At 42.8% G+C, this 22,849-nt stretch overlaps 42 non-coding genes across 42 annotated transcripts in view; all 42 read left to right on the forward strand.

Annotated features, from left to right (window-relative positions):
- The first annotated feature begins 1,602 nt into the window (after positions 1–1,602).
- trnas-cga lies at positions 1,603–1,684 on the forward strand. The gene has a single exon. It is a non-coding gene; the product is annotated as a tRNA-Ser (tRNA).
- A 553-nt stretch (positions 1,685–2,237) lies between these two features.
- trnas-uga lies at positions 2,238–2,319 on the forward strand. Its single transcript has one exon. It is a non-coding gene; the product is annotated as a tRNA-Ser (tRNA).
- Positions 2,320–2,595: 276 nt separating this feature from the next.
- On the forward strand, positions 2,596–2,677 carry trnas-cga. The gene has a single exon. It is a non-coding gene; the product is annotated as a tRNA-Ser (tRNA).
- Positions 2,678–3,230: 553 nt separating this feature from the next.
- On the forward strand, positions 3,231–3,312 carry trnas-cga. The gene has a single exon. It is a non-coding gene; the product is annotated as a tRNA-Ser (tRNA).
- A 276-nt stretch (positions 3,313–3,588) lies between these two features.
- trnas-cga lies at positions 3,589–3,670 on the forward strand. Its single transcript has one exon. It is a non-coding gene; the product is annotated as a tRNA-Ser (tRNA).
- A 553-nt stretch (positions 3,671–4,223) lies between these two features.
- On the forward strand, positions 4,224–4,305 carry trnas-uga. The gene has a single exon. It is a non-coding gene; the product is annotated as a tRNA-Ser (tRNA).
- A 276-nt stretch (positions 4,306–4,581) lies between these two features.
- On the forward strand, positions 4,582–4,663 carry trnas-cga. Its single transcript has one exon. It is a non-coding gene; the product is annotated as a tRNA-Ser (tRNA).
- A 553-nt stretch (positions 4,664–5,216) lies between these two features.
- trnas-uga lies at positions 5,217–5,298 on the forward strand. Its single transcript has one exon. It is a non-coding gene; the product is annotated as a tRNA-Ser (tRNA).
- A 276-nt stretch (positions 5,299–5,574) lies between these two features.
- trnas-cga lies at positions 5,575–5,656 on the forward strand. The gene has a single exon. It is a non-coding gene; the product is annotated as a tRNA-Ser (tRNA).
- Positions 5,657–6,209: 553 nt separating this feature from the next.
- On the forward strand, positions 6,210–6,291 carry trnas-uga. Its single transcript has one exon. It is a non-coding gene; the product is annotated as a tRNA-Ser (tRNA).
- A 276-nt stretch (positions 6,292–6,567) lies between these two features.
- Positions 6,568–6,649, forward strand: trnas-uga. Its single transcript has one exon. It is a non-coding gene; the product is annotated as a tRNA-Ser (tRNA).
- Positions 6,650–7,202: 553 nt separating this feature from the next.
- Positions 7,203–7,284, forward strand: trnas-uga. The gene has a single exon. It is a non-coding gene; the product is annotated as a tRNA-Ser (tRNA).
- Positions 7,285–7,560: 276 nt separating this feature from the next.
- On the forward strand, positions 7,561–7,642 carry trnas-cga. Its single transcript has one exon. It is a non-coding gene; the product is annotated as a tRNA-Ser (tRNA).
- A 554-nt stretch (positions 7,643–8,196) lies between these two features.
- trnas-uga lies at positions 8,197–8,278 on the forward strand. The gene has a single exon. It is a non-coding gene; the product is annotated as a tRNA-Ser (tRNA).
- A 276-nt stretch (positions 8,279–8,554) lies between these two features.
- On the forward strand, positions 8,555–8,636 carry trnas-cga. Its single transcript has one exon. It is a non-coding gene; the product is annotated as a tRNA-Ser (tRNA).
- Positions 8,637–9,189: 553 nt separating this feature from the next.
- Positions 9,190–9,271, forward strand: trnas-uga. Its single transcript has one exon. It is a non-coding gene; the product is annotated as a tRNA-Ser (tRNA).
- A 276-nt stretch (positions 9,272–9,547) lies between these two features.
- On the forward strand, positions 9,548–9,629 carry trnas-cga. Its single transcript has one exon. It is a non-coding gene; the product is annotated as a tRNA-Ser (tRNA).
- Positions 9,630–10,561: 932 nt separating this feature from the next.
- trnas-uga lies at positions 10,562–10,643 on the forward strand. The gene has a single exon. It is a non-coding gene; the product is annotated as a tRNA-Ser (tRNA).
- Positions 10,644–10,920: 277 nt separating this feature from the next.
- On the forward strand, positions 10,921–11,002 carry trnas-cga. The gene has a single exon. It is a non-coding gene; the product is annotated as a tRNA-Ser (tRNA).
- Positions 11,003–11,555: 553 nt separating this feature from the next.
- trnas-uga lies at positions 11,556–11,637 on the forward strand. The gene has a single exon. It is a non-coding gene; the product is annotated as a tRNA-Ser (tRNA).
- Positions 11,638–11,913: 276 nt separating this feature from the next.
- trnas-cga lies at positions 11,914–11,995 on the forward strand. Its single transcript has one exon. It is a non-coding gene; the product is annotated as a tRNA-Ser (tRNA).
- A 551-nt stretch (positions 11,996–12,546) lies between these two features.
- Positions 12,547–12,628, forward strand: trnas-uga. The gene has a single exon. It is a non-coding gene; the product is annotated as a tRNA-Ser (tRNA).
- A 276-nt stretch (positions 12,629–12,904) lies between these two features.
- Positions 12,905–12,986, forward strand: trnas-cga. The gene has a single exon. It is a non-coding gene; the product is annotated as a tRNA-Ser (tRNA).
- A 554-nt stretch (positions 12,987–13,540) lies between these two features.
- trnas-uga lies at positions 13,541–13,622 on the forward strand. The gene has a single exon. It is a non-coding gene; the product is annotated as a tRNA-Ser (tRNA).
- A 277-nt stretch (positions 13,623–13,899) lies between these two features.
- Positions 13,900–13,981, forward strand: trnas-cga. The gene has a single exon. It is a non-coding gene; the product is annotated as a tRNA-Ser (tRNA).
- A 554-nt stretch (positions 13,982–14,535) lies between these two features.
- trnas-uga lies at positions 14,536–14,617 on the forward strand. Its single transcript has one exon. It is a non-coding gene; the product is annotated as a tRNA-Ser (tRNA).
- A 277-nt stretch (positions 14,618–14,894) lies between these two features.
- Positions 14,895–14,976, forward strand: trnas-cga. Its single transcript has one exon. It is a non-coding gene; the product is annotated as a tRNA-Ser (tRNA).
- A 552-nt stretch (positions 14,977–15,528) lies between these two features.
- On the forward strand, positions 15,529–15,611 carry trnas-uga. The gene has a single exon. It is a non-coding gene; the product is annotated as a tRNA-Ser (tRNA).
- Positions 15,612–15,888: 277 nt separating this feature from the next.
- On the forward strand, positions 15,889–15,970 carry trnas-cga. The gene has a single exon. It is a non-coding gene; the product is annotated as a tRNA-Ser (tRNA).
- A 551-nt stretch (positions 15,971–16,521) lies between these two features.
- On the forward strand, positions 16,522–16,602 carry trnas-uga. The gene has a single exon. It is a non-coding gene; the product is annotated as a tRNA-Ser (tRNA).
- A 277-nt stretch (positions 16,603–16,879) lies between these two features.
- On the forward strand, positions 16,880–16,961 carry trnas-cga. Its single transcript has one exon. It is a non-coding gene; the product is annotated as a tRNA-Ser (tRNA).
- Positions 16,962–17,513: 552 nt separating this feature from the next.
- Positions 17,514–17,595, forward strand: trnas-uga. The gene has a single exon. It is a non-coding gene; the product is annotated as a tRNA-Ser (tRNA).
- Positions 17,596–17,867: 272 nt separating this feature from the next.
- On the forward strand, positions 17,868–17,949 carry trnas-cga. The gene has a single exon. It is a non-coding gene; the product is annotated as a tRNA-Ser (tRNA).
- A 554-nt stretch (positions 17,950–18,503) lies between these two features.
- trnas-uga lies at positions 18,504–18,583 on the forward strand. Its single transcript has one exon. It is a non-coding gene; the product is annotated as a tRNA-Ser (tRNA).
- A 276-nt stretch (positions 18,584–18,859) lies between these two features.
- trnas-cga lies at positions 18,860–18,941 on the forward strand. Its single transcript has one exon. It is a non-coding gene; the product is annotated as a tRNA-Ser (tRNA).
- A 548-nt stretch (positions 18,942–19,489) lies between these two features.
- On the forward strand, positions 19,490–19,571 carry trnas-cga. Its single transcript has one exon. It is a non-coding gene; the product is annotated as a tRNA-Ser (tRNA).
- Positions 19,572–19,843: 272 nt separating this feature from the next.
- On the forward strand, positions 19,844–19,924 carry trnas-cga. The gene has a single exon. It is a non-coding gene; the product is annotated as a tRNA-Ser (tRNA).
- Positions 19,925–20,475: 551 nt separating this feature from the next.
- trnas-uga lies at positions 20,476–20,555 on the forward strand. Its single transcript has one exon. It is a non-coding gene; the product is annotated as a tRNA-Ser (tRNA).
- A 276-nt stretch (positions 20,556–20,831) lies between these two features.
- On the forward strand, positions 20,832–20,912 carry trnas-cga. Its single transcript has one exon. It is a non-coding gene; the product is annotated as a tRNA-Ser (tRNA).
- A 911-nt stretch (positions 20,913–21,823) lies between these two features.
- On the forward strand, positions 21,824–21,904 carry trnas-cga. The gene has a single exon. It is a non-coding gene; the product is annotated as a tRNA-Ser (tRNA).
- Positions 21,905–22,457: 553 nt separating this feature from the next.
- trnas-uga lies at positions 22,458–22,538 on the forward strand. Its single transcript has one exon. It is a non-coding gene; the product is annotated as a tRNA-Ser (tRNA).
- Positions 22,539–22,815: 277 nt separating this feature from the next.
- The window catches only part of trnas-cga, an 82-nt gene continuing 48 nt past the window's right edge, over positions 22,816–22,849 (forward strand). Inside the window, exon 1 of the tRNA in view lies at positions 22,816–22,849. This exon is cut by the window's right edge and continues 48 nt beyond it. This is a non-coding gene — a tRNA (tRNA-Ser).

Consider the following 22,849-nt stretch of genomic DNA (forward strand, 5'->3'; position numbering starts at 1 on the left):
CACAAAAAGGGAGTTGCGCAGCAATTTAGATATGAAAATGCAGCTGCTGTTGTGCAACACAGGTGATATGAAGGTCTTTGGTTAAAAAGAAATTCATGAACAACAATTTTTGTCCTTTGAACCACTACAAAAGGAAAAAAAAATACTTTTGTTTATGACTACTTGTAGTAACAAATGATAATAATTTAGTGATGTTATGTCAAACCAGAACACTTCAAGGTGTGTTTTGGGCATTTCTTGCATTGAACGAATAATTCAACTATTAATTAATTTACTGCTTTGGGACTTCCCTGAGCCCTAATAGACTTAACAAGAGTTTAAGGGCAAATATCTAAGGGCCAATCGAAAGCCGTGCATAGTACGTCTCTGCTCAATTTGACTCGCATTGGTATCAGGTCCTATGCCGTGAAAGTACCCCCTCAGTGTCGGCGGGATCCTCAACTAATTGCCATAGTTTGCATAGCTTTATATTCCACAGCGTTTGTGGTTATCAAACCTTAGAAGCAAAGTTTCTCCATCCAGCTGCTGCTAATGAACCTTTTTAATAGAATAATGAAATTATGCATGGCAGGGGGGAAGCGAGAAGCACCCGCTCCCTGTCCGGTGTGGGTGTGTGCGTGTGTGTGTGTGGTTTGACAGCTGTAGATAATCTCATGTGGTAAGGGTAATTAATGGCAAGCAGTTCCATTTACTTGTAATGTGGACTGTCTTTATTCAAGGGCAAAGAAATAAGGACACTTTTTAAAATAATTTCTCTATCGACGGCTTCACTATCAGTAACACTTTCTATAAAAGCAGATGTTTGCTTCATTATTTTCCTATTTAATTATATTTCCTTGACCCTTTCTTGAATTGAATTCAGTTTATTTTGTATAGCCCAATATCACAAACTACAAATTTGCCTCAGAGGGCTTTACAATCTGTACACATAAGACATCCCTGTCGCAGGACCTTCTATATAAGAAGACTTCTCCATAAAAAGTATTTTTAACTGTAGGTACCTCCACTAAAAGATATGTTTGCAAATTATGAATTTACAGGTTTTGCTTTCGGAAAACCGAAATTTCCCATGGCAAGTCTTGGATGACCTACCCTTCCCTAAAGATTCAATAAATCCTAAAAAATGCATTTATATAGAGAAAGGTATGCTTTTTGAAGTGCCTTATAAGGTTTATAAATCCTTTATTTTTTTCCAGTTTTTTTCTTTACCACCCAGATTAAAAGCAATATTATATGGATGACAAAGAAGGAGTCTTTTTAGCTGCTAACTAAAAATGGTGCGGTTAAGTGGACGGCCAGCTGTCATACTAGTATGGAAAGTGTGGAAAGGAGATACACTGTCTCAGGGAAAGAATGGAAATTCCTCTACTTTATACTTCTACCTACAAGATATCAGAAGCTAAGTTGGATGGGATACACACTGCATGTATGAATCTGCTCACAATTTTTCAAGTCTAAAGCTTTAATGCAATGACGCAAGTTGTCTGTGCATACAACCGGTCTTAAATACTCACTCATACTTAAAGCTCCAACAACGACTTTCAAGTTTGTGTTGACTTTGGCTGTCCCTGTGGACAACAGTGGTACTGCCATGTATAAACAGCTGTGATGGCCGAGTGGTTAAGGCGTTGGATTCGAAATCCAATGGGATCTTCCCGCGTAGGTTCAAACCCTACTCACAGCGTTTTAAGCAGGATCTTAATTTGGTTCAGTGGTTGCGCCAATGTTGGCTCCAATTGAATGCAGTGAATCTTCCATTGAATCCAGATTAGGTCCAAATGTAAATACAAGGTGACTGGTTCAAAATCCACAGTTTGATCAGCTGTTGATCAAACTGACAGGGCGTGTCAGGGTTCCACTGTCAACGCAACCATTCAATCCACGAGATTGCTTTTCTTACAACAGGAAACTTTCATTTTGGGTTGACTTCACCGGTCCCTGTGGACGAAAGCTGTAGGGTTGCCGAGCACTAGAGTCACATGAGAAAAAACCTCACGTGTTTTTATTGTCTAATATAAAGGGTTTGGCCCCGATATCTAATGGGGTCTTCCTGTGCACGTTAAAATGGTCAACTTTGTTGAGGATGCATCAGCTTTGTTTCAAATAACTTTATTAAATTGTCAATGGGCAGACCCATGGCGGGGTTTCATTTAACGTTCTGTGTGAACTACACATTGTGGCCAGTTGAATGAATACTATAGCCGCCTTTGGCATACGTGTCAAATTGTAAATTTTAAGCTGTGATGGCCGAGTGGTTAAGGCGTTGGACTTGAAATCCAATGGGGTCTCCCCTCGCAGGTTCAAACCCTGCTCACAGCGTATTAGGGAAACATGGGAAATTCCTCTCCTTTTTACTTCTAACCTATGCAACATCAGAAACAAGGTTGGACTTGATAGTCACTGGGTCTTCACACGCATGTTTGAATCCTACTCACAATTGTTCAAGTCTAAAGCTTTAATGCAATGACCCAAGTTGTCTGTGCATACAACCGGTCTTAAATACTCACTCATACTTAAAGCTCCAACAACGACTTTCAAGTTTGTGTTGACTTTGGCTGTCCCTGTGGACAACAGTGGTACTGCCATGTATAAACAGCTGTGATGGCCGAGTGGTTAAGGCGTTGGATTCGAAATCCAATGGGATCTTCCCGCGTAGGTTCAAACCCTACTCACAGCGTTTTAAGCAGGATCTTAATTTGGTTCAGTGGTTGCGCCAATGTTGGCTCCAATTGAATGCAGTGAATCTTCCATTAAATCCAGATTAGGTCAAAATGTAAATACAAGGTGACTGGTTCAAAATCCACAGTTTGATCAGCTGTTGATCAAACTGACAGGGCGTGTCAGGGTTCCACTGTCAACGCAACCATTCAATCCACGAGATTGCTTTTCTTACAACAGGAAACTTTCATTTTGGGTCGACTTCACCGGTCACTGTGGACGAAAGCTGTAGGGTTGCCGAGCACTAGAGTCACATGAGAAAAAACCTCACGTGTTTTTATTGTCTAATATAAAGGGTTTGGCCCCGATATCTAATGGGGTCTTCCTGTGCACGTTAAAATTGTCAACTTTGTTGAGGATGCATCAGCTTTGTTTCAAATAACTTTATTAAATTGTCAATGGGCAGACCCATGGCGGGGTTTCATTTAACGTTCTGTGTGAACTACACATTGTGGCCAGTTGAATGAATACTATAGCCGCCTTTGACATACGTGTCAAATTGTAAATTTTAAGCTGTGATGGCCGAGTGGTTAAGGCGTTGGACTCGAAATCCAATGGGGTCTCCCCTCGCAGGTTCAAACCCTGCTCACAGCGTATTAGGGAAACATGGGAAATTCCTCTCCTTTTTACTTCTAACCTATGCAACATCAGAAACAAGGTTGGACTTGATAGTCACTGGGTCTTCACACGCATGTTTGAATCCTACTCACAATTGTTCAAGTCTAAAGCTTTAATGCAATGACCCAAGTTGTCTGTGCATAAAACCGGTCTTAAATACTCACTCATACTTAAAGCTCCAACAACGACTTTCAAGTTTGTGTTGACTTTGGCTGTCCCTGTGGACAACAGTGGTACTGCCATGTATAAACAGCTGTGATGGCCGAGTGGTTAAGGCGTTGGATTCGAAATCCAATGGGATCTTCCCGCGTAGGTTCAAACCCTACTCACAGCGTTTTAAGCAGGATCTTAATTTGGTTCAGTGGTTGCGCCAATGTTGGCTCCAATTGAATGCAGTGAATCTTCCATTAAATCCAGATTAGGTCAAAATGTAAATACAAGGTGACTGGTTCAAAATCCACAGTTTGATCAGCAGTTGATGAAACTGACAGGGCGTGTCAGGGTTCCACTGTCAACGCAACCATTCAATCCACGAGATTGCTTTTCTTACAACAGGAAACTTTCATTTTGGGTCGACTTCACCGGTCCCTGTGGACGAAAGCTGTAGGGTTGCCGAGCACTAGAGTCACATGAGAAAAAACCTCACGTGTTTTTATTGTCTAATATAAAGGGTTTGGCCCCGATATCTAATGGGGTCTTCCTGTGCACGTTAAAATTGTCAACTTTGTTGAGGATGCATCAGCTTTGTTTCAAATAACTTTATTAAATTGTCAATGGGCAGACCCATGGCGGGGTTTCATTTAACGTTCTGTGTGAACTACACATTGTGGCCAGTTGAATGAATACTATAGCCGCCTTTGACATACATGTCAAATTGTAAATTTTAAGCTGTGATGGCCGAGTGGTTAAGGCGTTGGACTTGAAATCCAATGGGGTCTCCCCTCGCAGGTTCAAACCCTGCTCACAGCGTATTAGGGAAACATGGGAAATTCCTCTCCTTTTTACTTCTAACCTATGCAACATCAGAAACAAGGTTGGACTTGATAGTCACTGGGTCTTCAAACGCATGTTTGAATCCTACTCACAATTTTTCAAGTCTAAAGATTTAATGCAATGACCCAAGTTGTCTGTGCATACAACCGGTCTTAAATACTCACTCATACTTAAAGCTCCAACAACGACTTTCAAGTTTGTGTTGACTTTAGCTGTCCCTGTGGACAACAGTGGTACTGCCATGTATAAACAGCTGTGATGGCCGAGTGGTTAAGGCGTTGGATTCGAAATCCAATGGGATCTTCCCGCGTAGGTTCAAACCCTACTCACAGCGTTTTAAGCAGGATCTTAATTTGGTTCAGTGGTTGCGCCAATGTTGGCTCCAATTGAATGCAGTGAATCTTCCATTAAATCCAGATTAGGTAAAAATGTAAATACAAGGTGACTGGTTCAAAATCCACAGTTTGATCAGCTGTTGATCAAATTGACAGGGCGTGTCAGGGTTCCACTGTCAACGCAACCATTCAATCCACGAGATTGCTTTTCTTACAACAGGAAACTTTCATTTTGGGTTGACTTCACCGGTCCCTGTGGACGAAAGCTGTAGGGTTGCCGAGCACTAGAGTCACATGAGAAAAAACCTCACGTGTTTTTATTGTCTAATATAAAGGGTTTGGCCCCGATATCTAATGGGGTCTTCCTGTGCACGTTAAAATGGTCAACTTTGTTGAGGATGCATCAGCTTTGTTTCAAATAACTTTATTAAATTGTCAATGGGCAGACCCATGGCGGGGTTTCATTTAACGTTCTGTGTGAACTACACATTGTGGCCAGTTGAATGAATACTATAGCCGCCTTTGACATACGTGTCAAATTGTAAATTTTAAGCTGTGATGGCCGAGTGGTTAAGGCGTTGGACTTGAAATCCAATGGGGTCTCCCCTCGCAGGTTCAAACCCTGCTCACAGCGTATTAGGGAAACATGGGAAATTCCTCTCCTTTTTACTTCTAACCTATGCAACATCAGAAACAAGGTTGGACTTGATAGTCACTGGGTCTTCACACGCATGTTTGAATCCTACTCACAATTGTTCAAGTCTAAAGCTTTAATGCAATGACCCAAGTTGTCTGTGCATACAACCGGTCTTAAATACTCACTCATACTTAAAGCTCCAACAACGACTTTCAAGTTTGTGTTGACTTTGGCTGTCCCTGTGGACAACAGTGGTACTGCCAAGTATGAACAGCTGTGATGGCCGAGTGGTTAAGGCGTTGGATTCGAAATCCAATGGGATCTTCCAGCGTAGGTTCAAACCCTACTCACAGCGTTTTAAGCAGGATCTTAATTTGGTTCAGTGGTTGCGCCAATGTTGGCTCCAATTGAATGCAGTGAATCTTCCATTAAATCCAGATTAGGTCAAAATGTAAATACAAGGTGACTGGTTCAAAATCCACAGTTTGATCAGCTGTTGATGAAACTGACAGGGCGTGTCAGGGTTCCACTGTCAACGCAACCATTCAATCCACGAGATTGCTTTTCTTACAACAGGAAACTTTCATTTTGGGTCGACTTCACCGGTCCCTGTGGACGAAAGCTGTAGGGTTGCCGAGCACTAGAGTCACATGAGAAAAAACCTCACGTGTTTTTATTGTCTAATATAAAGGGTTTGGCCCCGATATCTAATGGGGTCTTCCTGTGCACGTTAAAATTGTCAACTTTGTTGAGGATGCATCAGCTTTGTTTCAAATAACTTTATTAAATTGTCAATGGGCAGACCCATGGCGGGGTTTCATTTAACGTTCTGTGTGAACTACACATTGTGGCCAGTTGAATGAATACTATAGCCGCCTTTGACATACGTGTCAAATTGTAAATTTGAAGCTGTGATGGCCGAGTGGTTAAGGCGTTGGACTTGAAATCCAATGGGGTCTCCCCTCGCAGGTTCAAACCCTGCTCACAGCGTATTAGGGAAACATGGGAAATTCCTCTCCTTTTTACTTCTAACCTATGCAACATCAGAAACAAGGTTGGACTTGATAGTCACTGGGTCTTCAAACGCATGTTTGAATCCTACTCACAATTTTTCAAGTCTAAAGATTTAATGCAATGACCCAAGTTGTCTGTGCATACAACCGGTCTTAAATACTCACTCATACTTAAAGCTCCAACAACGACTTTCAAGTTTGTGTTGACTTTGGCTGTCCCTGTGGACGACAGTGGTACTGCCATGTACAAACAGCTGTGATGGCCGAGTGGTTAAGGCGTTGGATTTGAAATCCAATGGGATCTTCCCGCGTAGGTTCAAACCCTACTCACAGCGTTTTAAGCAGGATCTTAATTTGGTTCAGTGGTTGCGCCAATGTTGGCTCCAATTGAATGCAGTGAATCTTCCATTGAATCCAGATTAGGTCCAAATGTAAATACAAGGTGACTGGTTCAAAATCCACAGTTTGATCAGCTGTTGATCAAACTGACAGGGCGTGTCAGGGTTCCACTGTCAACGCAACCATTCAATCCACGAGATTGCTTTTCTTACAACAGGAAACTTTCATTTTGGGTTGACTTCACCGGTCCCTGTGGACGAAAGCTGTAGGGTTGCCGAGCACTAGAGTCGCATGAGAAAAAACCTCACGTGTTTTTATTGTCTAATATAAAGGGTTTGGCCCCGATATCTAATGGGGTCTTCCTGTGCACGTTAAAATGGTCAACTTTGTTGAGGATGCATCAGCTTTGTTTCAAATAACTTTATTAAATTGTCAATGGGCAGACCCATGGCGGGGTTTCATTTAACGTTCTGTGTGAACTACACATTGTGGCCAGTTGAATGAATACTATAGCCGCCTTTGGCATACCTGTCAAATTGTAAATTTTAAGCTGTGATGGCCGAGTGGTTAAGGCGTTGTACTTGAAATCCAATGGGGTCTCCCCTCGCAGGTTCAAACCCTGCTCACAGCGTATTAGGGAAACATGGGAAATTCCTCTCCTTTTTACTTCTAACCTATGCAACATCAGAAACAAGGTTGGACTTGATAGTCACTGGGTCTTCACACGCATGTTTGAATCCTACTCACAATTGTTCAAGTCTAAAGCTTTAATGCAATGACCCAAGTTGTCTGTGCATACAACCGGTCTTAAATACTCACTCATACTTAAAGCTCCAACAACGACTTTCAAGTTTGTGTTGACTTTGGCTGTCCCTGTGGACAACAGTGGTACTGCCATGTATAAACAGCTGTGATGGCCGAGTGGTTAAGGCGTTGGATTCGAAATCCAATGGGATCTTCCTGCGTAGGTTCAAACCCTACTCACAGCATTTTAAGCAGGATCTTAATTTGGTTCAGTGGTTGCGCCAATGTTGGCTCCAATTGAATGCAGTGAATCTTCCATTAAATCCAGATTAGGTCAAAATGTAAATACAAGGTGACTGGTTCAAAATCCACAGTTTGATCAACAGCTGATCAAACTGACAGGGCGTGTCAGGGTTCCACTGTCAAACGCAACCATTCAATCCACGAGATTGCTTTTCTTACAACAGGAAACTTTCATTTTGGGTCGACTTCACCGGTCACTGTGGACGAAAGCTGTAGGGTTGCCGAGCACTAGAGTCACATGAGAAAAAACCTCACGTGTTTTTATTGTCTAATATAAAGGGTTTGGCCCCGATATCTAATGGGGTCTTCCTGTGCACGTTAAAATTGTCAACTTTGTTGAGGATGCATCAGCTTTGTTTCAAATAACTTTATTAAATTGTCAATGGGCAGACCCATGGCGGGGTTTCATTTAACGTTCTGTGTGAACTACACATTGTGGCCAGTTGAATGAATACTATAGCCGCCTTTGACATACGTGTCAAATTGTAAATTTTAAGCTGTGATGGCCGAGTGGTTAAGGCGTTGGACTTGAAATCCAATGGGGTCTCCCCTCGCAGGTTCAAACCCTGCTCACAGCGTATTAGGGAAACATGGGAAATTCCTCTCCTTTTTACTTCTAACCTATGCAACATCAGAAACAAGGTTGGACTTGATAGTCACTGGGTCTTCACACGCATGTTTGAATCCTACTCACAATTGTTCAAGTCTAAAGCTTTAATGCAATGACCCAAGTTGTCTGTGTATAAAACCGGTCTTAAATACTCACTCATACTTAAAGCTCCAACAACGACTTTCAAGTTTGTGTTGACTTTGGCTGTCCCTGTGGACGACAGTGGTACTGCCATGTATAAACAGCTGTGATGGCCGAGTGGTTAAGGCGTTGGATTCGAAATCCAATGGGATCTTCCCGCGTAGGTTCAAACCCTACTCACAGCGTTTTAAGCAGGATCTTAATTTGGTTCAGTGGTTGCGCCAATGTTGGCTCCAATTGAATGCAGTGAATCTTCCATTAAATCCAGATTAGGTCAAAATGTAAATACAAGGTGACTGGTTCAAAATCCACAGTTTGATCAGCTGTTGATCAAACTGACAGGGCGTGTCAGGGTTCCACTGTCAATGCAACCATTCAATCCACGAGATTGCTTTTCTTACAACAGGAAACTTTCATTTTGGGTTGACTTCACCGGTCCCTGTGGACGAAAGCTGTAGGGTTGCCGAGCACTAGAGTCACATGAGAAAAAACCTCACGTGTTTTTATTGTCTAATATAAAGGGTTTGGCCCCGATATCTAATGGGGTCTTCCTGTGCACGTTAAAATGGTCAACTTTGTTGAGGATGCATCAGCTTTGTTTCAAATAACTTTATTAAATTGTCAATGGGCAGACCCATGGCGGGGTTTCATTTAACGTTCTGTGTGAACTACACATTGTGGCCAGTTGAATGAATACTATAGCCGCCTTTGACATACGTGTCAAATTGTAAATTTTAAGCTGTGATGGCCGAGTGGTTAAGGCGTTGGACTTGAAATCCAATGGGGTCTCCCCTCGCAGGTTCAAACCCTGCTCACAGCGTATTAGGGAAACATGGGAAATTCCTCTCCTTTTTACTTCTAACCTATGCAACATCAGAAACAAGGTTGGACTTGATAGTCACTGGGTCTTCACACGCATGTTTGAATCCTACTCACAATTGTTCAAGTCTAAAGCTTTAATGCAATGACCCAAGTTGTCTGTGCATACAACCGGTCTTAAATACTCACTCATACTTAAAGCTCCAACAACGACTTTCAAGTTTGTGTTGACTTTGGCTGTCCCTGTGGACAACAGTGGTACTGCCAAGTATAAACAGCTGTGATGGCCGAGTGGTTAAGGCGTTGGATTCGAAATCCAATGGGATCTTCCCGCGTAGGTTCAAACCCTACTCACAGCGTTTTAAGCAGGATCTTAATTTGGTTCAGTGGTTGCGCCAATGTTGGCTCCAATTGAATGCAGTGAATCTTCCATTAAATCCAGATTAGGTCAAAATGTAAATACAAGGTGACTGGTTCAAAATCACGGTGGTGTAGTGGCTAGCACTGTCGCCTCACAGCAAGAGGGCCGCGGGTTCGATTCCCAGTCGGAGCGGTCCTTCTGTGTGGAGTTTGCATGTTCTCCCCGTGGCAGCGTGGGTTCTCTCCGGGCTCTCTGGCTTCCTCCCACAGTCCAAAGACATGCTGCAGGTTAATTGATCTCTAAATTGCCCATAGGTGTGAATATGAGAGTGAATGGTTCTATGTCCCTACATGTGCCCTCGATGGACTGGCGGCCTGTCCAGGGTGTCCCCTGCCTTCGCCCTATGTCAGCTGGGATAGGCTCCAGCGCCCCCGCGACCCTAATGAGGATAAGTGGTATTGAAAATGGATGGATGGATGGATGGATGGATGGTTCAAAATCCACAGTTTGATCAGCTGTTGATCAAACTGACAGGGCGTGTCAGGGTTCCACTGTCAACGCAACCATTCAATCCACGAGATTGCTTTTCTTACAACAGGAAACTTTCATTTTGGGTCGACTTCACCGGTCACTGTGGACGAAAGCTGTAGGGTTGCCGAGCACTAGAGTCACATGAGAAAAAACCTCACGTGTTTTTATTGTCTAATATAAAGGGTTTGGCCCCGATATCTAATGGGGTCTTCCTGTGCACGTTAAAATTGTCAACTTTGTTGAGGATGCATCAGCTTTGTTTCAAATAACTTTATTAAATTGTCAATGGGCAGACCCATGGCGGGGTTTCATTTAACGTTCTGTGTGAACTACACATTGTGGCCAGTTGAATGAATACTATAGCCGCCTTTGACATACGTGTCAAATTGTAAATTTTAAGCTGTGATGGCCGAGTGGTTAAGGCGTTGGACTTGAAATCCAATGGGGTCTCCCCTCGCAGGTTCAAACCCTGCTCACAGCGTATTAGGGAAACATGGGAAATTCCTCTCCTTTTTACTTCTAACCTATGCAACATCAGAAACAAGGTTGGACTTGATAGTCACTGGGTCTTCAAACGCATGTTTGAATTTCTACTCACAATTTTTCAAGTCTAAAGATTTAATGCAATGACCCAAGTTGTCTGTGCATACAACCGGTCTTAAATACTCACTCATACTTAAAGCTCCAACAACGACTTTCAAGTTTGTGTTGACTTTGGCTGTCCCTGTGGACGACAGTGGTACTGCCATGTATAAACAGCTGTGATGGCCGAGTGGTTAAGGCGTTGGATTCGAAATCCAATGGGATCTTCCTGCGTAGGTTCAAACCCTACTCACAGCATTTTAAGCAGGATCTTAATTTGGTTCAGTGGTTGCGCCAATGTTGGCTCCAATTGAATGCAGTGAATCTTCCATTAAATCCAGATTAGGTCCAAATGTAAATACAAGGTGACTGGTTCAAAATCCACAGTTTGATCAGCTGTTGATCAAACTGACAGGGCGTGTCAGGGTTCCACTGTCAACGCAACCATTCAATCCACGAGATTGCTTTTCTTACAACAGGAAACTTTCATTTTGGGTCGACTTCACCGGTCACTGTGGACGAAAGCTGTAGGGTTGCCGAGCACTAGAGTCACATGAGAAAAAACCTCACGTGTTTTTATTGTCTAATATAAAGGGTTTGGCCCCGATATCTAATGGGGTCTTCCTGTGCACGTTAAAATTGTCAACTTTGTTGAGGATGCATCAGCTTTGTTTCAAATAACTTTATTAAATTGTCAATGGGCAGACCCATGGCGGGGTTTCATTTAACGTTCTGTGTGAACTACACATTGTGGCCAGTTGAATGAATACTATAGCCGCCTTTGACATACGTGTCAAATTGTAAATTTTAAGCTGTGATGGCCGAGTGGTTAAGGCGTTGGTCTTGAAATCCAATGGGGTCTCCCCTCGCAGGTTCAAACCCTGCTCACAGCGTATTAGGGAAACATGGGAAATTCCTCTCCTTTTTACTTCTAACCTATGCAACATCAGAAACAAGGTTGGACTTGATAGTCACTGGGTCTTCAAACGCATGTTTGAATCCTACTCACAATTTTTCAAGTCTAAAGATTTAATGCAATGACCCAAGTTGTCTGTGCATACAACCGGTCTTAAATACTCACTCATACTTAAAGCTCCAACAACGACTTTCAAGTTTGTGTTGACTTTGGCTGTCCCTGTGGACGACAGTGGTACTGCCATGTATAAACAGCTGTGATGGCCGAGTGGTTAAGGCGTTGGATTCGAAATCCAATGGGATCTTCCCGCGTAGGTTCAAACCCTACTCACAGCGTTTTAAGCAGGATCTTAATTTGTTTCAGTGGTTGCGCCAATGTTGGCTCCAATTGAATGCAGTGAATCTTCCATTAAATCCAGATTAGGTCAAAATGTAAATACAATGTGACTGGTTCAAAATCCACAGTTTGATCAGCTGTTGATCAAACTGACAGGGCGTGTCAGGGTTCCACTGTCAACGCAACCATTCAATCCACGAGATTGCTTTTCTTACAACAGGAAACTTTCATTTGGGTTGACTTCACCGGTCCCTGTGGACGAAAGCTGTAGGGTTGCCGAGCACTAGAGTCACATGAGAAAAACCTCACGTGTTTTTATTGTCTAATATAAAGGGTTTGGCCCCGATATCTAATGGGGTCTTCCTGTGCACGTTAAAATTGTCAACTTTGTTGAGGATGCATCAGCTTTGTTTCAAATAACTTTATTAAATTGTCAATGGGCAGACCCATGGCGGGGTTTCATTTAACGTTCTGTGTGAACTACACATTGTGGCCAGTTGAATGAATACTATAGCCGCCTTTGACATACGTGTCAAATTGTAAATTTTAAGCTGTGATGGCCGAGTGGTTAAGGCGTTGGACTTGAAATCCAATGGGGTCTCCCCTCGCAGGTTCAAACCCTGCTCACAGAGTATTATGGAAACATGGGAAATTCCTCTCCTTTTTACTTCTAACCTATGCAACATCAGAAACAAGGTTGGACTTGATAGTCACTGGGTCTTCAAACGCATGTTTGAATCCTACTCACAATTTTTCAAGTCTAAAGATTTAATGCAATGACCCAAGTTGTCTGTGCATACAACCGGTCTTAAATACTCACTCATACTTAAAGCTCCAACAACGACTTTCAAGTTTGTGTTGACTTTGGCTGTCCCTGTGGACGACAGTGGTACTGCCATGTATAAACAGCTGTGATGGCCGAGTGGTTAAGGCGTTGGATTCGAAATCCAATGGGATCTTCCCGCGTAGGTTCAAACCCTACTCACAGCGTTTTAATCAGGATCTTAAATTGGTTCAGTGGTTGCGCCAATGTTGGCTCCAATTGAATGCAGTGAATCTTCCATTAAATCCAGATTAGGTCCAAATGTAAATACAAGATGACTGGTTCAAAATCCACAGTTTGATCAGCTGTTGATCAAACTGACAGGGCGTGTCAGGGTTCCACTGTCAACGCAACCATTCAATCCACGAGATTGCTTTTCTTACAACAGGAAACTTTCATTTTGGGTTGACTTCACCGGTCCCTGTGGACGAAAGCTGTAGGGTTGCCGAGCACTAGAGTCACATGAGAAAAAACCTCACGTGTTTTTATTGTCTAATATAAAGGGTTTGGCCCCGATATCTAATGGGGTCTTCCTGTGCACGTTAAAATGGTCAACTTGTTGAGGATGCATCAGCTTTGTTTCAAATAACTTTATTAAATTGTCAATGGGCAGGACCCATGGCGGGGTTTCATTTAAACGTTCTGTGTGAACTACACATTGTGGCCAGTTGAATGAATACTATAGCCGCCTTTGGCATACGTGTCAAATTGTAAATTTTAAGCTGTGATGGCCGAGTGGTTAAGGCGTTGGACTTGAAATCCAATGGGGTCTCCCCTCGCAGGTTCAAACCCTGCTCACAGTGTATTAGGGAAACATGGGAAATTCCTCTCCTTTTTACTTCTAACCTATGCAACATCAGAAACAAGGTTTGGACTTGATAGTCACTGGGTCTTCACACGCATGTTTGAATCCTACTCACAATTGTTCAAGTCTAAAGCTTTAATGCAATGACCCAAGTTGTCTGTGCATAAAACCGGTCTTAAATACTCACTCATACTTAAAGCTCCAACAACGACTTTCAAGTTTGTGTTGACTTTGGCTGTCCCTGTGGACAACAGTGGTACTGCCATGTATAAACAGCTGTGATGGCCGAGTGGTTAAGGCGTTGGATTCGAAATCCAATGGGATCTTCCCGCGTAGGTTCAAACCCTACTCACAGCGTTTTAAGCAGGATCTTAATTTGTTTCAGTGGTTGCGCCAATGTTGGCTCCAATTGAATGCAGTGAATCTTCCATTAAATCCAGATAGGTCAAAATGTAAATACAATGTGACTGGTTCAAAATCCACAGTTTTGATCAGCTGTTGATCAAACTGACAGGGCGTGTCAGGGTTCCACTGTCAACGCAACCATTCAATCCACGAGATTGCTTTTCTTACAACAGGAAACTTTCATTTTGGGTTGACTTCACCGGTCCCTGTGGACGAAAGCTGTAGGGTTGCCGAGCACTAGAGTCACATGAGAAAAAACCTCACGTGTTTTTATTGTCTAATAATAAAGGGTTTGGCCCCGATATCTAATGGGGTCTTCCTGTGCACGTTAAAATGGTCAACTTTGTTGAGGATGCATCAGCTTTGTTTCAAATAACTTTATTAAATGTCAATGGGCAGACCCATGGCGGGGGTTTCATTTAACGTTCTGTGTGAACTACACATTGTGGCCAGTTGAATGAATACTATAGCCGCCTTTGGCATACCTGTCAAATTGTAAATTTTAAGCTGTGATGGCCGAGTGGTTAAGGCGTTGGACTTGAAATCCAATGGGGTCTCCCCTCGCAGGTTCAAACCCTGCTCACAGCGTATTAGGGAAACATGGGAAATTCCTCTCCTTTTTACTTCTAACCTATGCAACATCAGAAACAAGGTTGGACTTGATAGTCACTGGGTCTTCAAACGCATGTTTGAATTTCTACTCACAATTTTTCAAGTCTAAAGATATAATGCAATGACCCAAGTTGTCTGTGCATACAACCGGTCTTAAATACTCACTCATACTTAAAGCTCCAACAACGACTTTCAAGTTTGTGTTGACTTTGGCTGTCCCTGTGGACGACAGTGGTACTGCCATGTATAAACAGCTGTGATGGCCGAGTGGTTAAGGCGTTGGATTCGAAATCCAATGGGATCTTCCCGCGTAGGTTCAAACCCTACTCACAGCGTTTTAAGCAGGATCTTAATTGGTTCAGTGGTTGCGCCAATGTTGGCTCCAATTGAATGCAGTGAATCTTCCATTAAATCCAGATTAGGTCAAATGTAAATACAAGGTGACTGGTTCAAAATCCACAGTTTGATCAGCTGTTGATCAAACTGACAGGCGTGTCAGGGTTCCACTGTCAACGCAACCATTCAATCCACGAGATTGCTTTTCTTACAACAAGGAAACTTTATTTTGGGTTGACTTTCACCGGTCCCTGTGGACGAAAGCTGTAGGGTGCCGAGCACTAGAGTCACATGAGAAAAAACCTCACGTGTTTTTATGTCTAATATAAAGGGTTTGGCCCCGATATCTAATGGGGTCTTCCTGTGCACGTTAAAATGGTCAACTTTGTTGAGGACTGCATCAGCTTTGTTTCAAATAACTTTTATTAAATTGTCAATGGGCAGACCCATGGCGGGGTTTCATTTAACGTTCTGTGTGAATACACATTGTGGCCAGTTGACTGAATACTATAGCCGCCTTTGGCATACGTTTGTCAAATTGTAAATTTTAAGCTGTGATGGCCCGAGTGGTTAAGGCGTTGGACTTGAAATCCAATGGGGTCTCCCCTCGCAGGTTCAAACCCTGCTCACAGTGTATTAGGGAAACATGGGAAATTCCTCTCCTTTTTACTTCTAACCTATGCAACATCAGAAACAAGGTTGGACTTGATAGTCACTGGGTCTTCACACGCATGTTTGAATCCTACTCACAATTGTTCAAGTCTAAAGCTTTAATGCAATGACCCAAGTTGTCTGTGCATAAACCGGTCTTAAATACTCACTCATACTTAAAGCTCCAACAACGACTTTCAAGTTTGTGTTGACTTTGGCTTGTCCCTGTGGACAACAGTGGTACTGCCATGTATAAACAGCCTGTGATGGCCGAGTGGTTAAGGCGTTGGATTCGAAATCCAATGGGATCTTCCCGCGTAGGTTCAAACCCTACTCACAGCGTTTTAAGCAGGATCTTAATTTGTTTCAGTGGTTGCGCCAATGTTGGCTCCAATTGAATGCAGTGAATCTTCCATTAAATCCAGATTAGGTCCAAATGTAAATACAAGATGACTGGTTCAAAATCCACAGTTTGATCAGCTGTTGATCAAACTGACAGGGCGTGTCAGGGTTCCACTGTCAACGCAACCATTCAATCCACGAGATTGCTTTTCTTACAACAGGAAACTTTCATTTTGGGTTGACTTCACCGGTCCCTGTGGACGAAAGCTGTAGGGTTGCCGAGCACTAGAGTCACATGAGAAAAAACTCACGTGTTTTATTGTCTAATATAAAGGGTTTGGCCCCGATATCTAATGGGGTCTTCCTGTGCACGTTAAAATGGTCAACTTTGTTGAGGATGCATCAGCTTTGTTTCAAATAACTTTATTAAATTGTCAATGGGCAGACCCATGGCGGGGTTTCATTTAACGTTCTGTGTGAACTACACATTGTGGCCAGTTGAATGAATACTATAGCCGCCTTTGACATACGTGTCAAATTGTAAATTTTAAGCTGTGATGGCCGAGTGGTTAAGGCGTTGGACTTGAAATCCAATGGGGTTCCCCTCGCAGGTTCAAACCCTGCTCACAGCGTATTAGGGAAACATGGGAAATTCCTCTCCTTTTTACTTCTAACCTATGCAACATCAGAAACAAGGTTGGACTTGATAGTCACTGGGTCTTCAAACGCATGTTTGAATTTCTACTCACAATTTTTCAAGTCTAAAGATATAATGCAATGACCCAAGTTGTCTGTGCATACAACCGGTCTTAAATACTCACTCATACTTAAAGCTCCAACAACGACTTTCAAGTTTGTGTTGACTTTGGCTGTCCCTGTGGACGACAGTGGTACTGCCATGTATAAACAGCTGTGATGGCCGAGTGGTTAAGGCGTTGGATTCGAAATCCAATGGGATCTTCCCGCGTAGGTTCAAACCCTACTCACAGCGTTTTAAGCAGGATCTTAATTTGGTTCAGTGGTTGCGCCAATGTTGGCTCCAATTGAATGCAGTGAATCTTCCATTAAATCCAGATTAGGTCAAAATGTAAATACAAGGTGACTGGTTCAAAATCCACAGTTTGATCAGCTGTTGATCAAACTGACAGGGCGTGTCAGGGTTCCACTGTCAACGCAACCATTCAATCCACGAGATTGCTTTCTTACAACAGGAAACTTTCATTTTGGGTTGACTTCACGGTCCCTGTGGACGAAAGCTGTAGGGTTGCCGAGCACTAGAGTCACATGAGAAAAAACCTCACGTGTTTTTATTGTCTAATATAAAGGGTTTGGCCCCGATATCTAATGGGGTCTTCCTGTGCACGTTAAAAATGGTCAACTTTGTTGAGGATGCATCAGCTTTGTTTCAAATAACTTTATTAAATTGTCAATGGGCAGACCCATGGCGGGGTTTCATTTAACGTTCTGTGTGAACTACACATTGTGGCCAGTTGAATGAATACTATAGCCGCCTTTGACATACGTGTCAAATTGTAAATTTTAAGCTGTGATGGCCGAGTGGTTAAGGCGTTGGACTTGAAATCCAATGGGGTCTCCCCTCGCAGGTTCAAACCCTGCTCACAGCGTATTAGGAAACATGGGAAATTCCTCTCTTTTTACTTCTAACCTATGCAACATCAGAAACAAGGTTGGACTTGATAGTCACTGGGTCTTCAAACGCATGTTTGAATTTCTACTCACAATTTTCAAGTCTAAAGATAATGCAATGACCCAAGTTGTCTGTGCATACAACCGGTCTTAAATACTCACTCATACTTAAAGCTCCAACAACGACTTTCAAGTTTGTGTTGACTTTGGCTGTCCCTGTGGACGACAGTGGTACTGCCATGTATAAACAGCTGTGATGGCCGAGTGGTTAAGGCGTTGGATTCGAAATCCAATGGGATCTTCCCGCGTAGGTTCAAACCCTACTCACAGCGTTTTTAATCAGGATCTTAAATTTGGTTCAGTGGTTGCGCCAATGTTGGCTCCAATTGAATGCAGTGAATCTTCCATTAAATCCAGATTAGGTCAAATGTAAATACAAGGTGACTGGTTCAAAATCCACAGTTTGATCAGCTGTTGATCAAACTGACAGAGGCGTGTCAGGGTTCCACTGTCAACGCAACCATTCAATCCACGAGATTGCTTTTCTTACAACAGGAAACTTTCATTTTGGGTTGACTTCACCGGTCCCTGTGGACGAAAGCTGTAGGGTTGCCGAGCACTAGAGTCACATGAGAAAAAACCTCACGTGTTTTTATTGTCTAATATAAAGGGTTTGGCCCCGATATCTAATGGGGTCTTCCTGTGCACGTTAAAATGGTCAACTTTGTTGAGGATGCATCAGCTTTGTTTCAAATAACTTTATTAAATTGTCAATGGGCAGACCCATGGCGGGGTTTCATTAACGTTCTGTGTGAACTACACATTGTGGCCAGTTGAATGAATACTATAGCCGCCTTTGGCATACGTGTCAAATTGTAAATTTTAAGCTGTGGGCCGAGTGGTTAAGGCGTTGGACTTGAAATCCAATGGGGTCTCCCCTCGCAGGTTCAAACCCTGCTCACAGTGTATTAGGGAAACATGGGAAATTCCTCTCCTTTTTACTTCTAACCTATGCAACATCAGAAACAAGGTTGGACTTGATAGTCACTGGGTCTTCACACGCATGTTTGAATCCTACTCACAATTGTTCAAGTCTAAAGCTTTAATGCAATGACCCAAGTTGTCTGTGCATAAAACCGGTCTTAAATACTCACTCATACTTAAAGCTCCAACAACGACTTTCAAGTTTGTGTTGACTTTGGCTGTCCCTGTGGGACAACAGTGGTACTGCATGTATAAACAGCTGTGATGGCCGAGTGGTTAAGGCGTTGGATTCGAAATCCAATGGGATCTTCCCGCGTAGGTTCAAACCCTACTCACAGCGTTTTAAGCAGGATCTTAATTTGTTTCAGTGGTTGCGCCAATGTTGGCTCCAATTGAATGCAGTGAATCTTCCATTAAATCCAGATTAGGTCAAAATGTAAATACAATGTGACTGGTTCAAAATCCACAGTTTGATCAGCTGTTGATCAAACTGACAGGGCGTGTCAGGGTTTCCACTGTCAACGCAACCATTCAATCCACGAGATTGCTTTTTTACAACAGGAAACTTTCATTTGGGTTGACTTCACGGTCCCTGTGGACGAAAGCTTAGGGTTGCCGAGCACTAGAGTCACATGAGAAAAAACCTCACGTGTTTTTATTGTCTAATATAAAGGGTTTGGCCCCGATATCTAATGGGGTCTTCCTGTGCACGTTAAAATGGTCAACTTTGTTGAGGATGCATCAGCTTTGTTTCAAATAACTTTATTAAATTGTCAATGGGCAGACCATGGCGGGGTTTCATTAACGTTCTGTGTGAACTACACATTGTGGCCAGTTGAATGAATACTATAGCCGCCTTTGGCATACCTGTCAAATTGTAAATTTTAAGCTGTGATGGCCGAGTGGTTAAGGCGTTGGACTCGAAATCCAATGGGGTCTCCCCTCGCAGGTTCAAACCCTGCTCACAGCGTATTAGGGAAACATGGGAAATTCTTCTCCTTTTTACTTCTAACCTATGCAACATCAGAAACAAGGTTGGACTGATAGTCACTGGGTCTTCACACGCATGTTTGAATCCTACTCACAATTGTTCAAGTCTAAAGTTTAATGCAATGCCCAAGTTGTCTGTGCATACAACCGGTCTTAAATACTCACTCATACTTAAAGCTCCAACAACGACTTTCAAGTTGTGTTGACTTTGGCTGTCCCTGTGGACAACAGTGGTACTGCCATGTATAAACAGCTGTGATGGCCGAGTGGTTAAGGCGTTGGATTCGAAATCCAATGGGATCTTCCGCGTAGGTTCAAACCCTACTCACAGCTTTTAAGTAGGATCTTAATTTGGTTCAGTGGTTGCGCCAATGTTGGCTCCAATTGAATGCAGTGAATCTTCCATTAAATCCAGATTAGGTCAAAATGTAAATACAAGGTGACTGGTTCAAAATCCACAGTTTGATCAGCTGTTGATCAAACTGACAGGGCGTGTCAGGGTTCCACTGTCAACGCAACCATTCAATCCACGAGATTGCTTTTCTTACAACAGGAAACTTTCATTTTGGGTTGACTTCACCGGTCCCTGTGGACGAAAGCTGTAGGGTTGCCGAGCACTAGAGTCACATGAGAAAAAACCTCACGTGTTTTATTGTCTAATATAAAGGGTTTGGCCCCGATATCTAATGGGGTCTTCCTGTGCACGTTAAAATGGTCAACTTTGTTGAGGATGCATCAGCTTTGTTTCAAATAACTTTATTAAATTGTCAATGGGCAGACCCATGGCGGGGTTTCATTTAACGTTCTGTGTGAACTACACATTGTGGCCAGTTGAATGAATACTATAGCCGCCTTTGGCATACGTGTCAAATTGTAAATTTTAAGCTGTGATGGCCGAGTGGTTAAGGCGTTGGACTTGAAATCCAATGGGGTCTCCTCGCAGGTTCAAACCCTGCTCACAGTGTATTAGGGAAACATGGGAAATTCTCTCCTTTTTACTTCTAACCTATGCAACATCAGAAACAAGGTTGGACTTGATAGTCACTGGGTCTTCAAACGCATGTTTGAATTTCTACTCACAATTTTTCAAGTCTAAAGATATAATGCAATGACCCAAGTTGTCTGTGCATACAACCGGTCTTAAATACTCACTCATACTTAAAGCTCCAACAACGACTTTCAAGTTTGTGTTGACTTTGGCTGTCCCTGTGGACGACAGTGGTACTGCCATGTATAAACAGCTGTGATGGCGAGTGGTTAAGGCGTTGGATTCGAAATCCAATGGGATCTTCCCGCGTAGGTTCAAACCCTACTCACAGCGTTTTAATCAGGATCTTAAATTGGTTCAGTGGTTGCGCCAATGTTGGCTCCAATTGAATGCAGTGAATCTTCCATTAAATCCAGATTAGGTCCAAATGTAAATACAAGGTGACTGGTTCAAAATCCACAGTTTGATCAGCTGTTGATCAAAACTGACAGGGCGTGTCAGGGTTCCACTGTCAACGCAACCATTCAATCCACGAGATTGCTTTTCTTACAACAGGAAACTTTCATTTTGGGTTGACTTCACCGGTCCCTGTGGACGAAAGCTGTAGGGTTGCCGAGCACTAGAGTCACATGAGAAAAAAAAACCTCACGTGTTTTTATTGTCTAATATAAAGGGTTTGGCCCCGATATCTAATGGGGTCTTCCTGTGCACGTTAAAATGGTCAACTTTGTTGAGGATGCATCAGCTTTGTTTCAAATAACTTTATTAAATTGTCAATGGGCAGACCCATGGCGGGGTTTCATTTAACGTTCTGTGTGAACTACACATTGTGGCCAGTTGAATGAATACTATAGCGCCTTTGGCATACGTGTCAAATTGTAAATTTTAAGCTGTGATGGCCCGAGAGGTTAAGGCGTGGACTTGAAATCCAATGGGGTCCCCTCGCAGGTTCAAACCCTGCTCACAGTGTATTAGGGAGACATGGGAAACTCCTCTCTTTTACTTCTAACCTATGCAACATCAGAAACAAGGTTGGACTTGATAGTCACTGGGTCTTCACACGCATGTTTGAATCCTACTCACAATTGTTCAAGTCTAAAGCTTTAATGCAATGACCCAAGTTGTCTGTGCATAAAACCGGCTTAAATACTCACTCATACTTAAAGCTCCAACAACGACTTTCAAGTTTGTGTGTTGACTTTGGCTGTCCCTGTGGACAACAGTGGTACTGCCATGTATAAACAGCTGTGATGGCCGAGTGGTTAAGGCGTTGGATTCGAAATCCAATGGGATCTTCCGCGTAGGTTCAAACCCTACTCACAGCGTTTTAAGCAGGATCTTAATTTGGTTCAGTGGTTGCGCCAATGTTGGCTCCAATTGAATGCAGTGAATCTTCCATTAAATCCAGATTAGGTCAAAATGTAAATACAAGGTGACTGGTTCAAAATCCACAGTTTGATCAGCTGTTGATCAAACTGACAGGGCGTGTCAGGGTTCCACTGTCAACGCAACCATTCAATCCACGAGATTGCTTTTCTTACAACAGGAAACTTTCATTTTGGGTTGACTTCACCGGTCCCTGTGGACGAAAGCTGTAGGGTTGCCGAGCACTAGAGTCACATGAGAAAAAACCTCACGTGTTTTTATTGTCTAATATAAAGGGTTTGGCCCCGATATCTAATGGGGTCTTCCTGTGCACGTTAAAATTGTCAACTTTGTTGAGGATGCATCAGCTTTGTTTCAAATAACTTTATTAAATTGTCAATGGGCAGACCCATGGCGGGGTTTCATTTAACGTTCTGTGTGAACTACACATTGTGGCCAGTTGAATGAATACTATAGCCGCCTTTGACATACGTGTCAAATTGTAAATTTTAAGCTGTGATGGCCGAGTGGTTAAGGCGTTGGACTTGAAATCCAATGGGGTTCCCCTCGCAGGTTCAAACCCTGCTCACAGCGTATTAGGGAAACATGGGAAATTCCTCTCCTTTTTACTTCTAACCTATGCAACATCAGAAACAAGGTTGGACTTGATAGTCACTGGGTCTTCAAACGCATGTTTGAATTTCTACTCACAATTTTTCAAGTCTAAAGATTTAATGCAATGACCCAAGTTGTCTGTGCATACAACCGGTCTTAAATACTCACTCATACTTAAAGCTCCAACAACGACTTTCAAGTTTGTGTTGACTTTGGCTGTCCCTGTGGACGACAGTGGTACTGCCATGTATAAACAGCTGTGATGGCCGAGTGGTTAAGGCGTTGGATTC

Source organism: Cyclopterus lumpus, chromosome 17, assembly GCF_009769545.1.
Source record: "Cyclopterus lumpus isolate fCycLum1 chromosome 17, fCycLum1.pri, whole genome shotgun sequence".
Lineage (NCBI taxonomy): Eukaryota > Metazoa > Chordata > Actinopteri > Perciformes > Cyclopteridae > Cyclopterus > Cyclopterus lumpus.